The sequence below is a fragment of the Asparagus officinalis genome, chromosome 8 (assembly GCF_001876935.1).
Source record: "Asparagus officinalis chromosome 8, Aspof.V1, whole genome shotgun sequence".
In the NCBI taxonomy this organism is placed as follows: domain Eukaryota; kingdom Viridiplantae; phylum Streptophyta; class Magnoliopsida; order Asparagales; family Asparagaceae; genus Asparagus; species Asparagus officinalis.
In genome coordinates, this window is record NC_033801.1 from 86,670,536 (window position 1) to 86,678,959 (window position 8,424).

The window sequence follows — 8,424 nt, forward strand, 5'->3', positions numbered from 1 at the left end:
GAAACCCCCCGCCACCGCCACTTTTCCTGCCTCTTTTAGATCCGAAACAGACCTTTTCACCATTTCAGATATGAAATAGATCTAGATATCGCCGTCTTTGCTCTTCTTTGACCTCGTCAATGATCTCCCTTGGCCTCCGTCATCGTCGCCTTCCCTCATCGCCCCCTCCTCCCTTGCCTTCGTCGTCGCCTTCCCTCATCGCCTCCTAATACCTTGCCTTCGTCGTCGCCACCCTCTTTTGAGCTATTGTTTCATATTTGAAACATATCCAAAACTGTTTCAAATCTAAAACAGAGCTATAAACCCTAGGTTACAAAAAAAATTATTATTATTATTTTTATATTTATATACATATAACCTTTGGGTTAAATAATACACCTTCGGGTTTCATCTTAATATTCGGGTTCTTGAACTTTAACCTTCGGGTTACATGTTAACCTTCGGGTTCTTACACTTTAACCTTCGGGTTCAAAATTAAACCTTCGGGTTCTTGCACTTATAACCTTCGGGTTCAAAATTAAACCTTCGGGTTCTTAGACTTGTTCAGCCTACTGGCTAATTCAAGAGTTATTATCTTAAACTTGGACATACTTTGATTGTTTCTATTTTGAGTACAATTTGTGGAGGGTATCGTCTTGAGCTCTACTCGTCTGTTTCATGATGGCCGGATCTGAGGAACTCAAGAATTCTAAGTTAACGGTCCAGACAAAAGTTTCGAAAATATTTTCTAGTAGAATCACTGATCGGAAGCTTAGCTTAATGGAATTAACTATTTCCAGTGAAAGCGTGTTATTGAAATCTATGTGGCAGGCCGAGGCAAAACTGATCATTTATTGACGGACCCTCCTACTCCTACACCAGAATCTTGGATATTAGATGGTAGTATCCTCTTACATCAAATTCTTAATACTATAGAGCTTAAAATTCACGATTTAGTTCTTCATTGTGTGACAGTGAAGTAACTTTGGTGTTTTTTGCAAGATCTCTATGGGAATAGCAACAATATTAATTGAGCATATGAAGTAATTCAAGAGTTGTTTCGTAAAAAACAGGATGGTAAACTCATGGATGGTCATTATGGTGAGTTCAATCGTCTGGCTGAGGAACTTCGTCAGATTTTTCCTATTACTGGGGATGTAAAACAAATGCAGAACCAATGGAACAAACTTATGGTACTCACCTACTTGTGTACCATAGATTCCATTTACTCCTCGTCTCGACCACAAATCATGGGGAGCTCTGCCATTAGTTTTCTGACTGAGACTTATCACTTTTTGAAGAACGTTGTCCCGACACAGCCATTTACATCCACTGCGGATCGCTCTGCGCTTGCTACTTAGAGTTGGCAGTCTTATGGGCAAGGGTGTCATACTGGTGATCCTGGAAGAGGTGGAGGCAACTTTAAAGCGAGAGGAGGTAACCACACTGGTCGTTCTGGTGGCCGAGGTAGTCAACGAGGTGGCCGTGAAAGTCCATCTCAAGGCAGACATGCTCATGACGATGACTCAGTAAAGACTTGTAACTACTGTCACCAGCTAGGACATCTCAAATATAATTGTCCTGAGTTAGAAAAGAAGTAGGCCAAGGGTGCTTACATGATCGCTCAGGACAACTTCACCTCATCTAATAATAATAGTCAACCACAGTCACTCTTCCATGATGCGGAGCTGCAGCGTCAATTTCAGCAATTTTAATTATTTCAGCAGTACCAGAGTTCACAAACATCGTCTTTCTCCTTATCCACTACTCTAAAAAATGCAGGTGCTCCTTTATCTTTACTTACATCATCTTCGTCTCATACTTGGATTATAGATATAGGTGTCACTGATCATATGACTGGGAATCAAGGTATCTTGTCATCTTTCTCTCCTACATCTAATTCAGTTATATTAGTTGATGGTTCACGTACACCTGTTCAGGGTGTCGGCAACACCAATCCTACCCCAAGTCTTCATCTTTCCTCCGTATTCTATCTTCATTTTTCTATAACCTTTTATCTGTTAGTAAGATTACTAAATCTCTAAACTGTACAGTGACATTCTTCTCCACACATTATGTCTTTCAGGACCTGGTCACGAGGAAAACGATTGGGACGGGACATGAGCAGAACGGCCTTTATAAACTAAAACTGGGCTCCAAACATTTGGCTTGTATCGAAAACTTATCAGCCCTACAATATCACTGTCAGCTAGGACATCCCTCTTTATCTGTTCTCAAGCTTCTTAATCCCCAGTTCAAATTTCTTTCCTCATTAGAGTGTGAGTCGTGTCAACTTAGCAAATACCATCGTGTGTCTTATCCTAACCGAGTCAATAAGAGGACTGCTAAGCTATTTGATCTTGTTTATTCTAATGTCTGTGGGCCATGCCCAATAACTTCTAAATTGGGATTTTGATACTTTATCAGTTTTGTGGATGATCACTCTCGTGTTACTTGGATTTATCTTCTCAAGACTAGGTCTGAAGTCTTTTCTACATTCAAATTCTTTTATTCTGAAATAGTCAATCAATTCAAGACTTCGATAAAAATTTTCCGATCTAATAATGCAAAGGAATACTTGGATGGCAACTTCACTAGTTTCCTTGAACAATATGGAATCCTCCATCAGCCTTCTTGTGTTTACACTCGGCAAAATAGAGTTGCTGAACAAAAGAATAGACATCTCATTGATATTGCTCGGACCTTGCTATTCCATCGTCGTGTTCCCAAAGAATTTTGGGGAAAAGCTATCTTAACAGCATGTTACTTGATTAATCGAATGTCCTCTTCTGTTCCGCAAGATAAAATTCCTTTCAAAATTCTATACACCATCGATGATCTCTTTCCGCTTCCTCCAAAGATTTTTGGGTCTCTGTGCTCTGTTCATAATCACAGTCCAAATAAACAAAAGTTTTGACTCGATGTATTAAAGGCATTTTTCTTGACTACTCCTGAAAGCATAAATGTTACAAGTGTTTATGTCTGTCACTCAATCGTCTTGTGTTATCTGCTTATGTAACATTCTTTGAAGATAAACCCGATCATTCTAGTTCTCTATTTCCATTATCACCGGATGAGTATGATTATTTGATCCTGCAAGAGTCATTGATTAACGGTAGTGGTTCATTCGCTGACAATACTATTTGTGCTATTGGTAAAGACTCAGTTCGGTTTAACGACCCAATTCAAGTTTATCATCGTCGCTCTGCTTCTGCTCTAGTGCCAACGTCGGCCTCAACACCACGTCCTCCGCCTAAAGAGCCTAAATCAGTAAGTGCAAATTTACCCCCTTCTGCGGAAGACCTTCCTATTGCACTTCAAAAAGAGACACGAACTTGTACTCAACATCCTATTTCTAACTTTGTCTCCTATGATCACCTCTCCTCTACCTTTCGATCTTTTGTTACTTCCCTCGACTCATATTTGGTTCCTAAGAATGTGTCAGAAGCCCTGTCTATCCAAGGTTGGAACCAAGCGATGCAAGACGAAATGAGGGCCTTGCGACAGAATGAGACTTGAGATTTGATCCCACTTCCACCAGTAAAGCGGCCCATCAGTTGCAAGTGGGTGTACACTATCAAGTTGAATCCGTATGAAACTTTAGTACGCCTGAAACTGGTTGCTAAAGGCTATTCACAGGTGTATGGCTTGGATTACATAGATACCTTCTCTCCGGTGACAAAAATAACATCTGTTCGGATTTTTGTTTCGTTAGCAGTGACATACCACTGGTCATTTCATTCGTTGGACATCAAGAATGCATTCCTTAATGATATTCTAGATGAGGAGGTTTACATAGAGCAACCACCAGGTTTTGTCGTTCAGGGGAGAATACGAAAATGCGAAAGTGTGTAGGCTGAAAAATCACTCTATGGTCTAAAACAGTCTCCGAGAGCCTGGTTTAGACGTTTTGCATCAGTTATTCAGGAATTTGGGCTTTATCGTGCACAGAAAGATCATCTCGTCTTCTAGCGACTTCAGAATGGAAAACGAATTCTGCTCGTTGCCTATGTGGATGACATTGTAATTACAGGGGAAGATGCTTCTGGTATTGACAGCCTAAAAAAACATTTACAGACACATTTCCAAACCAAAGATCTTGGTTCCCTAAAATACTTCCTAAGCATTGAAGTCGCAAAGTCAACGAAGGGTATTCTTCTGTCACAAAGGAAGTATGTCCTGGATATGCTCTCAGAAGCCGGGATATTAGGATGCAGAAGCAGTAATTCTCCAATGGATGTGAACTCAAAACTACTACCAGACCAGTGGGAGCTTCTTGAGGATGTTAGGCAGTATAGGATATTGGTGGGAAAACTGAATTATATGACAGTGACCAGACCTGACATCACATTTGCAGTCAGTGTTGTGAGTCAGTTCTTGTCTGTATCAAGAACTACTCACTTGGATGTAGTAATAAGAATTTTGAGCTACTTAAAAAAGGCTCCAAGAAGAGAAATTCTCTACTCATATCAAGGACACACCAGAGTTACAGGCTTCTCTGATGCAGATTGGGCAGGATGTCCTTTTGATAGGAGATCAACTAAAGGATATTGTGTCTTTCTCGAAGGAAATCTAGTGTCATTGAAAAGTAAAAAAGCAAAGTGTTGTGTCTCAATCCAGTGCAGAATCAAAATACAGAGCTATGACAAATGTGACACTAGAGATGGTTTGGATCAGAGACTTATTGACAGAGATTGGTCTCCCTCCAGAATGTACCATGAGTCTATATAGCGACAATAAAGCAGCAATTCATATTGCTGAGAATCACGTGTTTCATGAGAGAACCAAGCACATTGAAGTCGACTGTCATGTAGTCCGCAAGAAGCTATAAAATCATCAAGGCAAAATATGTATCGACAATACATCAGTTGGCAAACATTCTTATAAAACCACTTGGTCGAACACAGGTTGATTTTATTTGTGATAAGCTGGCCATGCATGATATCAATGTTTTAAATGTCGGATGTCGGGTTCATATCGGACGGCTGAAATCCATATCGGATAGCGAAAATCAGGAATATATCGGGGGACATGGACTAAATATCGGATTGTCATATCGGGTGGTGCACATATGTATAATATCATGTCCTAAATGTAATCTAAGCATTCCTAAATTCAATATAAGTATATTTTATAAATTCTAGAGGCGGCGCCGACGATGAATGGATTCCGACGTCACAGGGAGGCATGCTGGGGCTCTTCTTTTTCTTCTTCGTCTGCTCGGGTTCCTTCGGATGAGTCACCGACAACCCTCTTCCTTTTATCCCGACGATGGGATACCCTGCCGCCTTCGGATTCGGTTGGGGTTCGAATTTCGGGGCGCAATGGAAGATGAACGACGGGGGTCCGAGATGGAGGGGGGAATCGGGTGGTGCACATATGTATAATATCATGTCCTAAATGTAATCTAAGCATTCCTAAATTCAATATAAGTATATTTTATAAATTCTAGAGGCGGCGCCGACGATGAATGGATTCCGACGTCACAGGGAGGCATGCTGGGGCTCTTCTTTTTCTTCTTCGTCTGCTCGGGTTCCTTCGGATGAGTCACCGACAACCCTCTTCCTTTTATCCCGACGATGGGATACCCTGCCGCCTTCGGATTCGGTTGGGGTTCGAATTTCGGGGCGCAATGGAAGATGAACGACGGGGGTCCGAGATGGAGGGGGGAATGGGGTCGTCGTTCACGAAAGGAGTGATCGGTTCTCAAGTTCGTTGTAGCCCTAATTTCTCTTTTCTTTCTATCGGGTTTATAAGAAACCCTTAAACATAAGAACAGATCAAACGAGTTTGGGTTTTTATCACTAAACCAAAACCTGGTAACAAAAAACAGATCTAAAAAAAAGGGCCATATCGACCGATTTTTCAAGGCTGAAAAATCGGCCGATATGCCCAATATAGCCCTAATATTTTCGATTTGGCCCTGAAAACCGACATACGAGTTGAAAACGCCCATATCGTGTCGCTCAAGCCCTCAAACCGACTTGTCGGCCGACATGTCGGACATGTCGGACGACATTTAAAACCTTGATGATATATATGCTCCAGCTTGAGGGGGAGTGTTAGAAGAGAGTACTAGAAGAGAGTATTAGTTTAGCATTTGTTTAGTCTTATATTGCCTGTGAGACTAACTTGTAACTAATCCATCTCTATAAATAATAAAGCATATAGTGAGGGGAAAGCTCTCCAAAAAACTCTTTTCTCTCCAAATCTTAACAACATCCTTCTAACTCAACCAACACACATCCTTTCATCGAACACCTCCCACCAAACCGAACTAAACTTGAACCCAATATTAAAATGCCAAACTGAATCGAAACTCAATCATCCAAACTCGTACCCAAGTCTCAAAACCACACCCAAACTGTTCTTCAACACGTCAAACTGAAACCAAATCCAAACCCGAAGCTACTTCTCTCCCAAGCCCTCAATATCTCTCTTTGGATTCTTCACTTCAAAACCCTTGACAACTGAACAGCTATCTCCCAATTCCTCACTTACAAACCCTCAATAGTTCATCATTCCCATATTCATCCATCAATGATCCACCCAGATATAACCCAACCAATACACCATCATACACCCCAATTCCAAGACATAAAACTCTAAAAATGATGTTGATTGTAAGAAACAAATGGTTGTTGAAGCTTACAAAACTGAGGTTCACATTGCTCGTCAGGTAGAATTAGTACAGGATAAAGGAAGCACTTTATTATAGAAAATGCTACCATGGGCATAACTAATTTGCAAGATTTTTGTGTAATTTAGAAACAAGTGAAGCCTGGGTAAGATAGGGATAGTGAGAAAGAAGTTAGCAAGAATTCAGCTAGTGATAACGTTTCCACATCAAATTCTGACCAACAACAGCTCGTGTTAACGAAGTTAATAACAACAGGGAGTTGCTAAAGGGAAAAATAGGAGAAAAAGTTTCAAAAAGAGGTCATGATATTCCTCATTTACAAGATCAAATCCTAAGCGGGAGGTTGGAATGCATAATATAAATAACTCCAAAACAAAAGGAACAGACCGAGAGAGATAAGAAAAGCGGACAAACAGATAAGAATCAGAAGTCGGAGAGGAGTTGGATCCTCACAAGCCTTGATAAGCAGTAATAAAGATCCTCTTCCGCAACATGAGAAGCCTAAATCTTAAAAGCAGGCTCAAGTATATCAAGAAAATGCTCACTGGTTATGAAATATAAATGAAAACTATAGATCTTAACTGCTTGAGTATAAAACTATATCCCTCAACCCTCACCGAAACTTAAGAGTTTTGGTGCAGAGGCCACAAATTTAAAGCGTATCTGAGTTTTAGTTTTGACTATACAAGGGCGCTCAAACCTGTGGGGGCTTAAAACTACAACCCTCAACCGTTACCATATCTTCACAGTTTTTGTGCAATGGAAGGATCCTTTGACAAACAAGGACGACGACGACGGTTTAGAGTTCTCCCCATTTGCATCACCATTTATGCCCACCGGAATGAATATATATTGAGAGAGGCAATTTATGCGGTGTTGGTTGCCTAAGGCTAGAAACGTTAATTACTACAATGGGTTAAGTACTAATGCAACTATGGTTAGTCAATTGGACTAATATTTTTAAGACTAAAAGGCCAATTTGGTTCTTGTACTAGGGCTTAAAAATCAAATGGGTTCCTGCATTTTTTTTCTCAACTTAGTCCTGTACCATCGTTAGATGAAATATTAGTCCTTTTTTAACACCAGTTAAAAATTGTGTGTTAAATTTTCGTTTATAACTAAATTACCCTCAAATGAGAGGTCCATATACTTTTTAAATTAATTTTTTCCCCCCATGATCAAGCAAAATTCATGTGAAAACGCAACTCCTCCCAACTTCAAATAAATCATACAAGGCAGAAGCTAAACTACTCAAATAAAACATATTCTGAAGCACGCGTTGAACCTCAAAATAACAAAAAAGGACAAAATGGCATCTTGTCCCCTACTATCCCACACTTCATCCATCTCTCACCTTTGAGAAGAGACCGAGGGAGAAAAATGAGAAAGATACTACAGTTGAAAACTACTAAAGATGGCAACGCTGCGGAGCCTCTCCACCCTGTCTCCACCCCGTTGATGCTTCCTCCGACTAGTGGAAGCAGCTCTCGCGGTGTTGGCTATATAGTAAGAGGAAGCCTGAACACCGTCAAAAGCATTGGAGAAATTGAAAGGAAGAAGGGAAGATGACTCCACGCTCCCCTCTGATTTCCTATCAAGTGGGAAATATCAAAGCCGAGGAGAAGACCTAATTTATTCCCACAATTGAGCCCAATGAAAACATTATAGCCACTTTCATTGCGATTTAGCCGAAAGAGAAGCCACAATTGTTTAAATCTTATTTACCTTAGCATTGAGATGTAAAAGTTTGCCTTTGATTGTCTGGTTCTTTCCTTCGCTTTAAATTTCATCATTGGGTTCCTCTT

General features: G+C 40.4%; 1 protein-coding gene across 1 annotated transcript in view; it reads right to left on the reverse strand.

The window, feature by feature from the left end:
- Window positions 1-8,424, reverse strand: part of LOC109851481 — a 23,418-nt gene that overhangs the window by 1,304 nt on the left and 13,690 nt on the right. The window lies entirely within an intron of this gene.